Source organism: Caloenas nicobarica, chromosome 4, assembly GCF_036013445.1.
Source record: "Caloenas nicobarica isolate bCalNic1 chromosome 4, bCalNic1.hap1, whole genome shotgun sequence".
NCBI classification, from domain to species: Eukaryota; Metazoa; Chordata; class Aves; order Columbiformes; family Columbidae; genus Caloenas; species Caloenas nicobarica.
In genome coordinates this window covers 33,329,463-33,347,270 of record NC_088248.1, presented here as the reverse complement: position 1 = coordinate 33,347,270, position 17,808 = coordinate 33,329,463, and the positions used below count along the sequence as shown (strand labels likewise).

Below are 17,808 nucleotides of genomic sequence, written 5' to 3'. Positions count from 1 at the left end.
ATAAAGTTCCCATCAGTTCTAGCACATTTTTAACTTACTTCAACGTGACTCGATGCCCTATAACATAGACAGAAAGCCCAGGATATCTTCACCACTTTCTCAATTAAAACTTGTCTTCCACAAGTCCGAACAATCACAGCGGTAAAAAACAAGCCCAGCACTTGTTCATTACATCTACGTACCCAGTGCTACGCTCTTAAAAACTTCCCCAGAAGCAGTCTGCATGTTGCATAGTCAGAACCAGTTTCATCTTTACTGGATGATGCTAATAAGCATCCTAGGAAGGATGAGTCTGAGAAGGGAAGGACGGACTATGGTCTCATTAGTTATCCAGCTGCTTTGTATAATGTGTAGTAGTAGAGTTAATTGGTTCCCAATTTAAAAATGTAGTTGTGTAATATTACACCTTTAATATATTAAAGTACCTACATAATTCTGTTGTTATATTCCAAACCAACAGAGACATCATAATTTATTACTAGCCAGGAAAAATCAGGTGTATCATTATTATTATTATTAAAACATTTCTCACAGAAGGGAGCAAACTCTCTTGCTGCTGTAGCAGGAGGAATGCAATATATCCAGGTAGCGTTCCTGGGGAGCTGCTAGAAAATAACAAGAGAACAGATGATGCAGAACTACAAAGTCCAGGTGAATGACGGTGTCCTTCTAAGCACTCAGCTCTGCCCTGGCCAGCTCTTGCTCCATTTCTAAAAAAAAAACCACAGCAATAAGCATCTTCTTCCCCTTCCAAAAGTCATCCTCGGAGACGTACCCAGAAGGAAAGTCTGAGTAATGTTGTTGTAAACACACACAAATTAAAGTTACTATTTCAGTGGGGGAAGGCACATTTCCCAAGGGTCCTCAGATCCCTTCTTTATATGCACACACATATATAGCAAAATAAAAGTTAAGCCAGTGGTTTACACGCTACAGTATCACCTTGAACCCTGTCACTGCTTCAGTTTCTAACATCTTACAGGTACTGCTTGAAATACCTTTTCCCACCAGAAAAATCTTTGCTAAGAAGGGCAAGAAGGTGAGTGCTCCTCTGCGCCAATTTGTGTAATTGGTAGCGGCTCTCCAAGACTTACTAATCTCCCTTCTGGGGAGCTCTAGCAGCATTGGCTCTTTCACTCTCAACCCTCACTCTCTGCAACGGGTACTCAATGCACCAACTGGATGCAAACCCAGCTGTGGATGTAGGAGACTCTGTTTCATTTGGTTTGGGTGAACAAGGCCATGCTGTAGCACTGGTTCTTAAAAAAGCGCTATATTACTGTTCAGTCAACAATCACGGCCAACAATCTGCTTGCCAGAAAACGGAAAAAGCCCAATGAAGAGCAGTAGCAGCAGGAACCCCAGCCTGCCATCCCACTCGTTCTGGAGAAGGCAGCCTGGACGTGGGATGGCTGAAGCTAAGCCTCAGCTGATGAACTCTGCAGGCTCTGACTCCCGAGCATCGAGGTGACTTTCAGAGCATCCCTGCAGGCCACTCCCCAGCAGGCCCAGGAACGGGCCCATGGTTACAACACATCCAGCTTCTGCTCTGCACCCCACAAAAGCCGCAAAATTGCTCCAAGCCCCAGTCTGGCCTTAAAAGCAGACCATCCGCATTCCTATGGTGCTGTGCTCATAAACCTGCCCGCTGGCCCACTCCAGGGCATCTGCACCACTGATCAGCAGCCCCAAAGCCCCAAACCTGAGAGCTCAGCTTATTCAACAGCAGGACTAGTGGAAAAAGAAATCCACCACCATCTCGGGTTTCTTCTTCCCCAAAAGGAGAAGACAACAGGTTGGACTAGCAGGAATGAGCAGGGGATCATTCTGCCCACTGCACCTGAACAACTGGGATGCATTTTAAAGCCCATCACTATAGAGAAAGGGACTGGCCCATCTATTAATACATTAGAAGTGTAATTCCCCAATGTATTACCACAAGTTTCAAAGCCAGCTGGAAGCTGGCAGAACATCCTTCTGTATCCTCGCTCTCCAAACACAACTCAATATATTCAGATCTCTGCAGGGGATCTGACAGGGAAATAAACGTCAAAGGCAATTTATTAAGACATTTAAAAGTTCAAGTTACTTTTTAAAAGAAAACATTTACTTTTTGGATTTCTTTTTTAAACTCAGCTCAATAATGGATTCACCTCAAATTATGCCAAAAACTTTTCTTTGGCTTCAGACAACATGTCCAAAAAAGTACACGGGTCATTTCATGAGAATGTTACAGGCCTGGGAAAGACGCACAAATATTAGAGGAGGAATGGAAGTCTTGAAACAACAAATGTGGAGAAACAGTTCTCTTCATAATTGAAAATGCCTGTTTTCCAACTATTCTTTAATTGCTTTTAAAATCAGTTAAAATCACATTAAGCACACCATCTAACAAAGCCAGACTTCACATTCAATGGCATCTCTGCTTTTGCAGCCAGACCAGTTGCACATCGAGTTCTGAATGTTAAACTTCCACACAGCAGGTCAATTCCAGCATTTCAGGGGACATTTTTAAGTACAAGTGAACAGAACTGGAGGGAAATGGGAGAAAGAAACAGAAGAGGGAAGAGAGATCCTGGCATCCACTTTGAACACTTAGTAGTAATTGACTTTGTATCAAAAAAGTAGTTTAACTTGTCCCATTATCACTCGCCAGCCCAACAATTCCTCTCCATCCTCACAATTTATTTCAAACGCTGACACCCTGGACCATCCATCTCCAGGGAAAAAAAGAGTAAGAACGGTTGAAACACTGGGGAGGTGAGGGAGGGCTCCAGAGGTCACCCAGAGAGCCCAGGGCAAGGGGAAGATGGGGGGCAGGCTCTGGGGGAGGATGGGGGGAGAGGGTGAGCCCCAGAGACCCACAGCTCCAGTCTATCACCCCGATTCACAGAAAACACCCAGCAGAGAGGGACTAATCCTGACTGGGCACCCAACTCGCAGCACCGGGTGGATGTGGAGCAGACAAAAAGGGACTGGAGGGGAAGATGGGGTGAGGAGGAGGAATAACACCAGGGGAGAAGAGCAGGATGAAGGAATGCAAGAACCCCTGACCGTCTGTGCAAGCAAAGTATGTGGGCAGCAGTCTGGGGGTTTTTTTGGTTTGTTGTTGTTTTTTAAAAGGAGCCTGAGCTGTAACTTCTTAAGCCATCATATTCCCTCCACTGAGAAGCCCCAGAGGTGCTTCTCTGTAGGGAAAAAGGCATCAGAGATCATGGAGGAGTTCCAGCCTTTTACATTTCCTGCTCCAGGAAGGAACATTTTGGTGTCCTGTTGACATAGGACTAAAAAAATGAGACACTACTACAGGGATGTTGAGAGTGCTGTTAAATACATAGACAAAATTGGTTTGTTCTTCTTTCAGTTCTGTTACGCTTTGACGTAATTAGTGAAAACAGATAAACAACCAGGTCAGATTTTTATATATTTATTTATAGCCCTAAACTCTAATATATCTATATATATGCAATGTATATTATACAAAAACATCTGTTCCAAATAAGTAAAGCCCCTTTCACCTCCTGCAAAGTCCAACAGAAAAAAAGATCTTTCTTCACAACAGAATTATTCATACTTCACTGACCAAAATCAAAAGAGAAGTATTCTTCCCAAAAATTCAAACAAAAGACCAAATCTACTCTGAATAAATTGTTTGGTGTCATGTGGGTTTTTTTAAAGAAAACTTCAAGATTGAGTTAATTATGCATATAAAACACTCAGCAATCAGCAGAATCTGGGCAGAAATAGAGGAAAGTTTCCTGGAAGTTTATCCCAGTGTCTCTTTTTCTTCCATCTGCTCCTTTAAGTCTTTCTCATATCCTTATTTCCTTAATCAATTACCTTAGATTATCTTAGGATGCATATTATCTGATGATTCAGACAGCAACATCTGTAGTTGAAAATAATTGTACTTGCTACTTGGTGCCCTTTCTTCATCTTTTCTTTCTGTGCCCTTTGTTCACAGCAGATGAAGAAAAAGCAAGTCGGGGGAGGCATTTTATTGTCAGGTCTTTTCTTTATGGTTGCAGGGTTTTCTTGGAAGCAGCAGACAAAAAGAACTAGATTATTTAATGTACGAGTGGGCCTTTTTGAGTGATTCTGCTCAGGCAGCACTATGTTTTATTTTTCAGTATATTGATTAAATAAAATTTGACTTAAGCATTTTGCCACTTGTTCAGTGTAGGAATACTAATGAACCCACAGGATGAGGTTTTGAGGTACAAAAGCATGTAGGTATTGTAGAGGAAAGCACAATTTTTATGTGTAAACTGAAACAGAGAAATGAAATTTAAAATGCTTCATTTACTGACTAATTTTAGATTAATTCCTCTAGATTACACCTGATAAACAAAAAGCAGACTAAGAGAATAAGATTCACACACACAGAAACAACCAAACCCAAACACTTTTTAATAGTTTTGATTACAGCTGATGCAAAGAAATTATTTTGAAAAATGCAAACAGTTAATGAAGAGGAAATTGACACAGAAATAGAAACAGCAGCTGAACCAAAGTCTTCTGCAGAGCAGATACAAAGCTTTGGTTTATCACAGTCCCTAGTCCCTCCCTTCTTTAAACTCCCAATTTACCAAAGGCAGCAAAGGCACCAAGCAGTAGTTAGAAAGGTTACAAACTGCAGCTCCTGAAGGACACACAGCAGCTTTGAAAGAGTTGATACTATTGTTTGGAAACATGAAATTACAACTTGATCAAGGCAACTCTGCTGCAAACAGGAACAGGAATATTTTTACATTATGGTTTTTTTGTAACCAAATTTAACCTCTTTCCTAGAGGCAGAAAGAGTCCTTAGAAATCAGAAAATAAGTTCAGCGCTGTGACATGTGGAGAAGCTCCTGCAAAGTTCCCTCAGCCCTGCCACGCTTGTCACCTCAGCTCCAGAGACTTCCGAAGCCCTGTACTGACCTAGGACTCAGGTGATAGCACATGAACCACTCAGTCTTCGCAGATTTTTTTATTTTTTAAAGAAAAAGAAATGTCCAGAAGGTAAAAGAACAAAAATGTGAATTTTAAACACTGGAAACCTAAAAGGCAAAAAACTCCAGTATTTTTAGCACTGCATTGTTTAGGGAAGAGGAGGAGGACTGACTCACTGCTTCTGAATGCTTGGGATCTGCGACCCATCTTTAGGAATTCACTTGCATGCTTTAGCAGAGAGCTGTGCTGCTGCTGGAAGAAGCATGATCATCTTTATTTCCTCTGAACGACACTATGTACATCAAGGACTGCCACCTAGACTGTGGAAAGCAGGAAAGCCCAGAACAGTGTTACCGATCAAATAACGTGTGCACGCGTGCCTGCTATTTTGGTTACGGGAAAATTGGAAAGGGGAGCTAAACCAAAATAAGCCAGTGAAATGGACCAGATAATCTCTCTAAAAACAAATCCCATGATCTATGGCCAAGGTCATGATTTAAGGGGGCAGACAGATCTAGCGATCTTTTCCTTTAAAAAACAAACAAACACACACACACACACTCTTCTGAAATTGACAAAGCAGCATATAGCCAAGAGCTGCTCACTAAAGTTTCACTGGGCTAATACTTAGTTTATTTCAAAAAGCACAGAGATGAAGAGGTAGGTAAACTCAGCTCAATGTGTGCAGGACAAACTATTCTCTGTTGCTTCCACTCAGCCCCTTGGTCATCATTCTCCTCCAGCAACCTGAGCAGCCCCCTCCACTGCCATCAGGTGTCTTTCTGGGTCACTTTCTCTCCTCTCGCTGCCCGCGCTCCCTCTTCCTATAAAATTCTGCAATAAGGCTTATACAAACCCTTCGCAGAATAGTTACCTAAGCCAGCAGTGCTTCAGTTCTATTTATTACAAAACAACAACAAAGTTGCAATGACCAAACTCACAGTATTTCAGGGTATAGCTCTTATGAAGTCACACTTCTCAACGGGAGATAAACTGAAAGACACAGATTTAAAAAAATGGCTTTTCTGCCTATGCTCACACCCAGTCGCCTTGAAAAATGTCCAAAGAAGCTAAATGTGGACCCCGATAAAAATTAGAATAAGACTCACGAAGAAAACTAGTGGAGAGGATAAGCAGCAAGGCACAAAGAACTACAGTGAGCAACCTGGTGAAAAGAAAAGGCTTTCTTCTCCAGATGTGCCTGTGGTTTGTACTTCAGCAGCAGCAGCACAATAAAGTGTGTGTAACAGCAGAATCAAATTACTCCCTCCCATAAAGCAGTCCTCAACTTCTGAAATAACTGAAATCTGTACTAAATTAAGAAATTAATTCACAATGACTTGAGTTCATTTGAAATTGTTTCCTGAAACCTCTTCTTCCAAAATCCTTTAGCCACCCAGATTTCAAGCAACAACCAACGCTCTCTAGAGATGGTGCAGGGGGACCCTGTATTTTTAGGCATCTTGGACAGACAGTCTGCTTGAACAGGATGGGAAAAAAAAGGCAGACTTTTTAAGCATCAAAAAGTATATAAATCCCTAGAAACCCCCAGCACACATCTGGGAGAACAGCAAGTGGCTTATCAGTGAATTGGGCATGCAAACCGGGCACCCATGTGGCCTAAGCTGAACCTGCAACTACTTGTAGACACACACACACAAAAAAAAGGAGTCTTGTTTCAGCTAGGCTGAGAAATATCGAAGTTATTTGTTTTGGATGAGTGTACGGGGCCCACTAGTTCAAAATGCACACCAAACATTTTTCTCTGAAGCATCTCTACCACTGGCAGCAAATCCCAAATATCCCGGCAAGCAGAACATCCACCTTCATTTTCCTTTTTGCTTTATATAATTTAATAATTGCCTGTTCCTTTTGCAATATTTCATAAGGTGATTTCCAAGTACTTAAGACAATGATAACTGCTCTGAAATAAACCCTTTAGTTTGCCTTTCTTTTTTTAAGCTTCCTTACAATTTAACTTTTAAAAGTCAGCAATCTTCTGTTAAAATCGAAGAAATTATAAAGTTTACTCTTTTTTAGTTCTTCCTAAAACAAATTAAAAGAGTTGCTTGTCTAATACAAATATACACTTTAGGCTCCACAAGGAGCCTTGGCATTCTTGACTTTTAATCTCAAATAACCCCAGAAGTCTGAGACCTGGTAATGAGGAAATACTGCATTTCATGTCTTTTTCAAGAATGTTTTTAGTCCATGAGTATGCAAAATAAAAACATAAATTTCAAAAGGCATACAAAGTAGCTCATGCTATTTTTTTTTTACTTTTTAAGCCGCTAAGCTTTTTAACAAAATTTACTTTTTTTCAAGTAATTTGCTTACCCTGTAGCTGCCAAACCCCCCCAAAAAACCCCAACAAACAAACCAACGTTTGAACTGCCTGCATAACCACCAGGTTTGTTCTTCAAAAAACTAATGCTAAGATCACAAATAATTCTGCGATGTTAACTTTTGCCTATCTTAATGAACAAGCATTGAGAGAGGCAGTCAAACCTGAAAGCACGCTGGCCTGCTTTATACATGTAAATAAGTGGCTGCTTTTTGAAGAATGCTGTTCAACTCTCGCAACTCAAAAATGACTTCAAGAGGAGCTATGAGACTCCACACCTCTGAAAGAACATGCTGTTTAGCCAAGCCCCTGCTCAGAGTCTCTGAACTCAAAATGAAAGATTTTCAAGTAGAGATGTGCTGCCGCACAGCCTTTTTCAGACACATCGAAAACATGAATTGTAGAGAGAGAGAAGTACCTAGAGAAGAGGCTTGCACTGTGTCAGACGCTGCTTTCTCCAGCTCAAACCACAGCACTAGGTGCAAACCTTGTGCTGAAATACCATGAAATTTAAACGACCATTCCCAGCCCACAGTTTTCAAAGCATTTTTCACTGAAAGCAGTCAAATTTCACAGCATGGCCCCATGAAAGAAGTAGGATAAAAGAACCTTAAGAAAGGCAGAAGATAAACCACAAACCCAGCTGCCTTCTACCTAAGGAGAGCACACTTATTTTTACTTACTAGATAGTATTTAATTCTGTCCTTGCAACGGTGAAACCATGACAGAAGATTTTAGTGGCAAGGGCTGTTTTTAAGCATAGTCCTGTACTAACGTAATTAGGAATCTAACAGAGGAAGAGACAGATATTCCAGAAGAAACAAATCCCGATTCTATCACACCTGCCTCAACTAAATTAATTCCCTTTAAAATAACAATGAACTTGTTTTCTGTTCCTGCAGAGTGTCTACAGGACAATTAGCAGTATAGAAGGAAGAGATCCAAATGAAAAAGGACCTTGCCTTTTTAATGTATCAACTGCAATTCTAGTTTCATTGGTTAAAAGAAAAATTCATTTAATCAACCACACACAATTTTACTCAAAAAAAAAAAACCCTCCCCAAGCCAAAGAGCAAAGGGCCAATTTCTGTCAATTCAGCAGCAACCCTCCTTCAAGTGTTTCACTTTCACATGCCGGGGCAACGCGGTATTTCTCTGGCATTTCTGTGTCTGGGGGATCTGGCTCCTGCCCCGAGCACAGCGAAGAGGCCACAGGCAGGAAGCACCGTGGGGCTGCAAAGCTCACGGCAGTAGGAAGTTGCATTCTTGTCAAACACCATTGCACCCAGACATTTCCTTTCGCTATTTACAGCCCCAGCCAAAAGCTTCCATCTTGGCAGAAACCATTTTATGTTAGAAGAGTTCAGCAAATGCATGAAAGGGCTCTGTGGTTGCTGATAAGCTTGACCTGCTTAATAATTAAGAGTGATAATCTTCCTACAGCAATTAAGAGATAATCTTCCTACGTGACTGCCTAGTGCTCATTCTGCATTAATGCAAGTCTTTTAGTTTCTTTTTATAATGAAAGAGTACAGGCCTGTGGGACAGGTAAGGCACAGATTTGCTTGGAAGATCTTAACAGCCCGTTGGAAACCTTTACATTGAACCCATTAAATAGTAAAAAATCCCTTTCTCTTCCTCCCCTGCCCTCTGAAACAGGAAAAAAAAAAAAGAACATTAACTAAAAAGGAAAGTAAGCAAATGCAAGAAAACTCAGAGCTAGGACTTAAAGACACAGTAATAATTTCTGCTTTTAATTGATTGTCTTTGATCTGGACCATGGACCTAATACCACCTGCCCTGAAAAGAAGCCATGGAAAAGTCAGTAAGTTCATGTCTCAAAGTGCAAAAACCAAGTTTGACACAATAGCGGAAAACATCAGCCTGGCCTTTGCATTTCTTCTCTCTTGTGAATTTCAGCCCAAATCTTGAAAAACAAAGTATAATCTTGAGGGATCAACCTTTAAGCATAGCAATTTACCTATGGGTATCCAATACCACTCCTTGCTCAAGCCAGCATATGAAGACAGACAACCAAAATGGGTTCAACGCAGAAAACTGTGCGACTTAGCTAGACAGTACTTTACCAGATAGCTTAAAATGCTACTACTGTGGAAAAGCAAGCACTACAATACACAGTTCAGAGGCACTATGCAGTAAATTATTTTACAAACTGGTAAGACACTGTGGAAGTCCCTCTTGAAAACTCAGATACGCACATCTCCTTCAAAATCCTTGTACCAGGCGTTTGTTTGAGTAACACACCAAGATCACCCTTCTCAGTGCATGTTTCAGTTTTATAAGGAGAAAAAAAAAATTACTGCTATTGCATGACTTTTTTAAAATTTAATTCCCTCCTCTAACAGATGAAACTTCATACAAGACTTTCTGAAGCATGTGCAAACCACCCAGAATTTAAACTACATATAGTACCTTTCTAGGAACACCTAATTTTTCATGTCACTGAACAGCATTTTCACAGGCCATACTATATGACTGCAAAAATATAATGTAAAGGAGAAAGAAATACAAAGAGAAGGAGCAATGCTACACCCCTTTTAAAGGTACTTTCAGCACGGTGCTGCACAGTGAAGCTGTGGTTACACAGTCATCCCACGTAGAGCAGGGGAACAAAGCTGCTCACCCCAGGGGCCACTACCAAATCTTAAGGAGGAAAAGTTAAAGATTTAAGTTAGTAACCAAACGGCAACACCAAAAAAGTAGCTTCAGCCCAAAATCATCAACTCTTCATCTCACAGGAGATCTTTTGTTCTTGCTTTCCACTCCTCCCAGTTGGGATGTATTACATCCTCTTCAGTCGCCCTCCAAATGTTTCTGTGTCACTTGACAAAGCTTTTTGTACTGGTGCAGTAACCTATTGGATCTACGTTATTTTACAGAAGTGATGCATTGTATTATTTATTACACTGGACATGTATTTTCTATAGAAAAATATAGAACTTTTTCCTATGAAGAACCTTTTAAAATTCCAATAGCAATAAAAATTTGCAGACTACTTTTAGTGTTCATTCACATTTTAACTGATTGCACTGTGTATTTTCATCATCAACTATATGCTTCAATAGTCATGTTATATACACCTGTTCTTAAAGTCAAATTCCTTCCCAGTTCGCCATACAAAACTCCAGTTATATTTTCAAGTACCTCCCCTTCTGTGGGCAAAAAAAGGGAGAATCCTCCACAGCATCAGATCACTTCCACTTCTCACCCAAAGTCGGTAAACTCCTATGGTGGCAGGACACCAGGCAGGCAGCCTGCCGAATTCCCCTGGCTGCCCCTTTGGAAATGAGCAGATTGCTGCACTCGCCTGTCTTGTGTCACTCGGCGCTCTGGGTCGCGGTATGCAAAATGGAAAGGCAGCTCCATCATTTGGTGCTATTAATAAAAGGAAGCACTTTCACAGTGTATTTGTGACCTACTCCTAAGTACCACTGTATATTTAGACTTCGTTAGATTACAGTGTTAAAGAAAACATAGATACAGAAAAAATTGACACCAGAAAATTCGAACTGGCAAAAATTCAAAAATTTTGTCATTACCAGGATTAGTACTTACAATGCTTATTGCAGAAATTACCAGGCCCTTACAAAACATCTGGGATCTACCAAAGCCAATGCACAGCATATGCTCTGAGACAATTTCTTCTGACGTGCAAAATGCTGCAACCTTCTGCTATTAAACAAAGCAGAACCATATGAAACACACCCTGTTTCACAGGTTTATTAACAAAATGTCTACCACCAAAAAAAGCCTCAGGTATGTTACAGCTGGCACGTTAAACTCTAGAGCTCTGATTTCCAGCAAGGGGCACCTTGAGCCAACAGGTTAACATTTGTTTCCTTCAGCAGGACAGCTGGTGGGGGAAGGAAGAGGAGAAAAATGAGCTAAAAAAAAAATAGGAGGAAGTCAGCTTTTGATTATTTTGTATTAATTAAAAAAAAAAAACACCACACACCACACACGCAATCAAGTATTATATTGAGACTCCACCTCCCCTAGATTCCTGCGTTTCCTCCTTTATTTCAAAGCTAAGAAGCTGAGTGGAGTTCACCAACTTGAAATTTTCACCTGTGAAACTAAGGGCAAAGAATCAGCAATGCCATTTTTAGTTTCTTAACGAGCCTCAAACTAGAGGTGTGCTTCCACTGCAAGCAAGGATGCACTTTGTTTCTGCATGCTCCACACATTAACCTGTTTGACATGGAGTTTCTCAAGCTGCCCATGAGGGGAAAAGCTCCTCCAGCGAGGCCAAGGGCCTCTCTAAAGCCCAAAGGTGTATTTAACCGAGCTTGGCCGTGTGTCCCTCGCTGCTTCTTCCTCTGCAAGATAAATGGGAGCCCACCGGGACCTGCACAAAGTCCTGGTGAAGCCAGCAGGGCTTTTTGCGGGCAGAGGGGCTGGGTTGGGGAGCAGGACCAGCCTGGAGCTTTGCCCCCTTCTTAGGGGCAAATTTGAAAGTACGGACCCACGTGTGACCTAAGTGCATGAAAAAAAGTGCATTCAGTCTCTGAACAGGCTTCCTCATGTCACTCCACGGCAGTATTTTAACACTAAAAAAGGAGCAGTGAGGCTTTGTAAGGCAGATCCCTCTTTCAAAATGGAAGATGTGGCTTTTGCCAGGAGTATGGCAAAAAGACAAAGGGAATAAGTACACATGAGGTGCTGCCCCAAACCACGGCCAGCAGTAGGTAACACATGAATTTTCAGCTACCACAGAGTCATGTTTTCAACATCTCATCTCACTTTTCCACAGCTCGTAAAATTTCAGCCGATAGAGGTAAAATAACACAGGTGCAAATGTTCAAAGCAAGTGTCATTGTCACGCAGCATGACCTGACATCCAAGCCAGACCTTGCGACAAAGCCACGACAGACATGGGGCAACTTGCAGTTCTTCAAGTCCCAAACAAGCTTCCTCAGTAACAAAAGCAAAGGTCTCCATCTTATAATCTGGAAGTGTACGCTCTCTATGGCTGGGCACTGCCCTCCCCTCCCTGCAGAGCAAACATTTCAGTAATTATTCCAAGAAGAAAGCATACACCAAAATGCAGCCCACCGCTTCAATGACCAGAAAGCATTAATAATTGTTTTTATTTACAATGAGAAAAAAAAAATCCAAGCAAGACTGAAAGCATGGGGACCGGGTTGTGTGTTTGTTTTCAAGTGACTACCCGCATCTGTGGGATCAGCCACATTACACCAGCAACACTGGGAATGCTCACAAAGGCCAGAAATGCCGCCTTTTCAAAAAGGCAGTTTTTATGCTGCAGGAACTGGGTCAGCAACAGGCCACAGAAATACCTAAGCATGCAGCAGGCACCTCGGGGGCTGCAGGCAGCAGGCTTGCAGCAAAGGACTGGAATAAAAGACAGAACACGCCAAGACAGAAATCAGACAATGGCTATTGAAGAAAGGCAGTTAATAGCAACAAAGCACGTAAAGCACGGGTCAAGGAGTCGGTCAAGTACAGGCCCTTCAGCTCCCTTCCCTCCTCCAGTTGCCAGGAATCAAGATTTAGACACAAACCAGCGATGCACATGGCAAACAGCACTAGCAGGCAGGCACAAAAACTTAAGCAGGCATGTCAAATCCAACGATAAGGAACTACAAAACTTATTCTACAGTATTACATGGCTGCTTACTTCCCAGGAGCAGCACAGTACTCCTTGCTGCTCCAGTCTCATTTAAAAAAAAAAAAAACAACACACACACACCCCAAACAAACAAACCCACCAAAAAACCCACCAAAAACCCAAAACAAACCAACAAACAAAAACAACAAAAAAACAACCCCAAACCACACAACACCAACAAACGTGAATTACATGGTTTATGCTTATGTATGGTTATGATATGCATCACCTCCATGTTCAGGTCTTTACTGTTTGTGTATTTATCAATGTGTTTATTGCAGAGGCCTTAATTTTAAAATGCTAGCCCACATCTTCAGTTGATAGAACTACGTAATTCAGCACAAAAAATATATATGTAGGCAAAACATAAGGGGTGACCTACAATGTCACCACGGAGATGACATGCTGACTGCTTTGTACCCTGTGTAATAGCTGACATTAAATGACCGTGCAGCAAGACTGTTGCACACTTCTGCCAGCCAGAATAGGGAGATTTGATTCTGTTTTGCACAGACCCTTAAAATAATTTTACATAAACTGAGGTGGTGGTTGCACAAGGTGAAATCAGTTATGAATCCGTCGCTCCCTCCTTTCTCTTATTTCACTTCCCTTTTGCTATTGTGTATCTTTCATGGTTAGATTGCAATCTCTTGTTGGCCCTTATCAGTTTTGCCTATCACTTGAAAGAAGCAAGCTTTCATTTTTCCCTTCCTACCAGTATCTTTGTTCACTTTGCATTTTTATCAGAGGCAAGTTTTTTTTTCTTCTCTTCACAGTCTTTAGTCATTTTTTCTCTTATTACCATACTTCCCCCCCACCGCCTCTCTGGCAATTACACCCTGTCCTTTCCCCACTGCCAAATTCTAGCCCAGACAGGTTCTGCGTAGCACCTGAGCGGCCTCCAGCACAGCGTCAGGCAAGATGTCTCGCCAGCATCACGTGCGGACTCACCGGATGCCCAGCGTCCCTCTCCGCAGCCAGGCGACCACGCGTGGACGGTGACATCCTGTTTCAGTAAGGTTTTGCCCTAACCATCACGCTGCTCTGAGCTTCAGTAAGAGGCAGCAGGCTGAACAGTTGCGCCCTGTGCAGCGAAGCAGACAGGAGGCATGTGAACCAGCTGTCCCAAGCTTGCACCGCTCACCAAGAAAGGTCTGGTGGTTGCACAGGTGTCTTTTGCTTTTACAGCAGAAAGCCCTGCAGTACCCGAGGTGCAGACTGCCAGCCACAGTCTCTGCCCCTGAACAGCACAGATGGACACCGGCCATCTCAAGTCTCTAAACTTGTATGAAAACCTAATTAGAGAGGGCAGGTCAGCCTTGTTGTGCAAGTCAGAAACACTGGAGGTTTGAAAAAGTTACTGCGACTTCACCTGCCGCCTGGCCCTCTGCAGCAAGGGGAAGCTGCACGTAGCAGGGGAAGCAGCGGGGGCGAGACAGCTTGGTGGGGAACGTGAGCACTCCCTCACCCTGGGCTCTGAAATTAGGAAACCTGGCACTTCTCTTTCTGAAGGACTGGGAAAAATAGGCTGCTCCCAAGGATGATTCAAAGGAGCTAAATTAAGCTCCTTGGCCATTCTCTGGTAAAACCTCCCTCTCTCTCACTGCAGAAGGAGCTGGAGGTGATCGGCCTTCCAAGATCTAGAGCTCTGTTCTGAAATTACTCCTTCACCACTGCTCAGGTGCCTGGGGAGGAAGCTTCCCAAGAGATAAAATCACTTACTGGTGGTGGGGATGGATCCTGCCAGTCACCAAGGGCCAGCTCCAGGTCACAGGGCAGGTGAACCTTGCCCAGCTGCTGTGCTTGCAGCTCTTCTGTTGCTTTGAAACACTTTTTTTTTTTTTAAAATCATGATTGGTGCAATTTGACGACTACCATACCCTCTACATTGAGCTGCTTTCAAGCAACAGATGGGGAACACACAGATGCCACGATGGCACTGTAAGTGTACAGGATACCACACAACACTATAATTACAGGGCAACAACACTGCGATAGTCTCATGGCCTCAGTGACACTACTGGCTTCCCCTGTCAGCTGCTACTTTGCTGCCACCTCCTTCCCCTCGGATGTGCAGCCCTTCGGGCTCTCTGTTCCCCCACCAGGGAGTGGGACTGGGCTGCTGCATCCACAGGTTTGCAGCTGTCTCTCTGTAGAGGGCTGTGCTGGGAGAAGGGTCCAATGAGCCCCGAGGGGCCAAAATGGGAAAAAAACAGCACTCAGTACAACCTTGCAGTGTAGTTATGAGGTGAGCACCACTGGATACCTAGCCAAACAGTGGGCACGGAATGAAGAGAAAGAAAACCACTCCTCCTCCAACATCACACATCAAAACCCCATTGCCTCTCCACCCAGAGGTTTAATCTCAAGACACCAAGGTAACCATGACACTGAGGAGTACTCATTAATACTGACAGCATCACTACTCCGAAATACTTGGGATTTGCAGCTAGTGCACGGTGCAGGAGCCAACCTGCTACCCCATCACCACTTCAGCCAGGTGGCTGCACCAAAACTGTGGGTGTCCAGCCCTGTGGGCGACAGTCACTTGCCAATAACTTTAGTAGAGTCCTAAGCTAAAAACACAAACCTTTTACATTTAAGACGCTCCTAATAATCCTTGTCAGACTGTCTCACTTTTCAAATAGAGAGCAAACATCTTCATGCAGCAATTTCTGCATGAACTGCTGCAAAGGCAGTCAGACCTTTCAGAACAATATCTGGTATCAAAAGCTCTGAACTTTCATGCAAAGTACATCTTCATGCTCCAAGCAGTGCCTCAGCAGCAACAGTCATGAAAGTATAATTGCTTTAAACTTTAATATTACTGTTTTTATTTTCTACCAAACATAGCCAACTTTTTAAATGATTTGCAGTAATTTACCCTCGAAGAAAACTACTGTATTGGTAGATAATTCACTAAAAGTCAACCAGTTTTGCTTTTTATCCTACAGCTCTCTCAAGATTCAGCTCTGTCGTGCAACAACTGCTAACACTACAATGTACAAGATGGGTTTCAACTTGAGTGAAATCTACCCATAGACCTCAACTGTTTATAAACACCGAGCCTGTAACAGATGAGTAATTAACAGCTTTTACATATTCACAAGAAAAGCCGAGAGCACTGTGCACTTTGCTCTGGCACTCCAACACACAAGAGCGAGGAGGTCCGAGAGCCTTAAAAAAAACCACATGCGTGCATTTTCAATTGCTTGTGGAAACTGCACCTCTCACCCGAGCACGCTGAGCAACAGAGTTGAAAGGCAGCACAATATACAGGAACCTCAAGACCTTGGAAACCATACAAAGGATCCTCCTCACAAATAATCCGAAAACAAGCATGCATCTGTTTTTTCTCTCTTCAGTGCTAAACACATCACACTGAGACTGCTGGCTCAGAGTCAAAGAAGTCTCCAAAGTCTCTCTTTGTTCCAAGTGTATTCCCAACGGTGTGTGTATTCCCACAACACGCTGCTCCGACAAACGGGGACCAGCGTCTGAAATGCCAGGAGATGGCATTCAAGCACATACACATGTATTCATATGGTCTAATTTCAGTTTGATACACAACTGCTGAAGCCCTTTCTGTTCTCAGTGATAAGAAACATACCCACAGCTGCAGCACTGCAAAAAGTTGCCTGATCCCACCAGACCCACATGCTGCCCACGGAGGAACTCTTCAGAAGTGCTCACAGGGAAAAGAGCACCAGCAGGATGACACGTGGCTTTTTTTTTTTTTTTTTTTTGCTTAATTTTCATAACCAGAGAATACAGAAATAATTGAAGCAGCTTCACAGGAAAGGTCAAGACCTCAGTACACCAACAAACTTTAAAAAAAAGTTAACATTTGGATCCACTGCTTGCCAAACACTGTCAGCTCTAGAAGAAGCAGGCAGAAGTTGATGGCAGCATTTGCAGTGACTCAAAGCCAGTCTCTAGAGCTTCTGCATGCCTGAGAGTCTGTGCAACTATCCTGTTTTGGACCCTCTCCCAGGACTCGCAAAAGCTTTTCAAGCATGCACCCACCGTATGGGTGAGTGGGAGAAGCCATCTAGTAGATCAGGAGGGGAAACAGGGCCATAAGAACATGGTAGCATTCAGGGGGCACAGAGAGGAACAAAGAACAGTAAAATAGGAGAGATTGTAACTTTCCACTAGATCACTTATCAGCATTCACACATGATTTAAAAAAAGCTTAGAAATTCCCACTCAAGAGATAAATATATACATGCTACCAACAATGCAGACAGTAGCAGAAATGAAGATAAGTAGATTACAAACCGGTCATTTATCTCTTTATCTACTTTGTAATGCTGAGACTGCCTATTTAATTCGGCATTAACTTTTTTGAGATAGAGGTGCAGAGGTATGTGACAACAGAACTATCCTTCGGTCTCTCACAGAAAACAACCAGGCGCCAGAGAGAAACATTAAAACAATGAACAGTAATCCAAAAAATTGGAAAGCAACTTATAAACGCAAAAGAAATACTGATACGTCAGAACAATTTTGACTTAAGGTTACCTTTTCTTCTTCATATATATCATTCAGGTTTCTGAAAGTCTTCACAGGAATTTTGAAGTGTGTTGGATTTATCACCTTATTGATATCCAAGCCTCTAGAAGGCCAGAACAGTTTAAAATCTTAGGACTGTAAATGAACTGAGGTAATTTATAATGAACGCACAGCAACATTACTTCAAGTGTCACCATCCCACCACCCAAAAGAACAGTTTCTAACCAATCTAGGCTTATAAAATAGTGAGTTGTTTTCTGCATTTCTCATGTTTTCCTAAGGAGCATGCTTTTGCGAACAAACATTTTAACAAAAATTTTCTTGCTCAGAAAGCCCAACTTTGAATGTAAACACAACAAAA

General features: G+C 42.4%; 1 protein-coding gene across 4 annotated transcripts in view; it reads right to left on the bottom strand.

The window, feature by feature from the left end:
* Window positions 1–17,808, bottom strand: part of TMEM131L (transmembrane 131 like) — an 81,061-nt gene that overhangs the window by 45,743 nt on the left and 17,510 nt on the right. The window lies entirely within an intron of this gene.